Below are 956 nucleotides of genomic sequence, written 5' to 3' on the forward strand. Positions count from 1 at the left end.
TTAAATGAATGCTTTTGAACTCATATTTTTTTAATGCAAATGTGTGCTGCTTCCCTACTGAATTGAAAACATCAACAATTGTTTTTTTCCCTATGAAAAGTAGGATAAAGAGCAATATTCTCAGGGCTGAAGGTGGGTTGGGACGTTACTTTTCTGTGAATTTAAGCTAAAAAAGGGAGACACAAACAATGGTGAAGTATCAAAATATTGGATAAATCTTCCTTCTACCGAAGATATGATTAAAGCAGTATTATATCTTCTAATGAGCAGCTGAGGTAGAGAAGGTGCCAAGACACAGCAGACTGGTCACACTACCTCAGTACCTTCTGTATAAGGCAGTTAATGGAGTACACAGAAGTGCCAGGCACTACATGCCTCCAGCAATTTTAAGGTGCTCTATTCAGTCCTTCCTTTTGAAGGCCACGATTCATTTTGCTTCAAAATTAGCTATCCTCTCATTTTTATTTTAAATTTTTGAAAGTTGTTTACCAGGAACCATAGGCTGAGCTTACAGAAGTTCTTACAGGGAAGTAATGGGAAAGAAGGAAAAAAAAGACCAAATCCCTGGTTCCCTTTAGAGTAGACTGCATTCATATCTTCTGGGTGTTTTTTTTAACCTGTAATGTCTAGAAATGTATTTTTTTAACAAAAGGTGAACGTGGAAGTTCTTCGGTAATCACATGCCTCCTGGAGCTGGAGCTTTCTGCTCATCAAATATTACAAGATATGCAAAAAACACATCCCATGCTCCCAGTGTCAAAAGGGTCAGTAACACCTGAGTTACATCCATGCTTGATCTCTGCCAGACCAAGAGGCGTGTGACACTGAAGCATGTGGACTGTCTCAGCCCTTTTCCCATTGGACAAGCAGCCATTTTTCAGCAAAAAAATGCCACAGTCCGTGCCCACTAGCACCCATGCCAGCAATATTAGCAAACAAACCTCACAGACTGAGCT

Source organism: Larus michahellis, chromosome 2, assembly GCF_964199755.1.
Source record: "Larus michahellis chromosome 2, bLarMic1.1, whole genome shotgun sequence".
Classification (NCBI taxonomy): Eukaryota; Metazoa; Chordata; class Aves; order Charadriiformes; family Laridae; genus Larus; species Larus michahellis.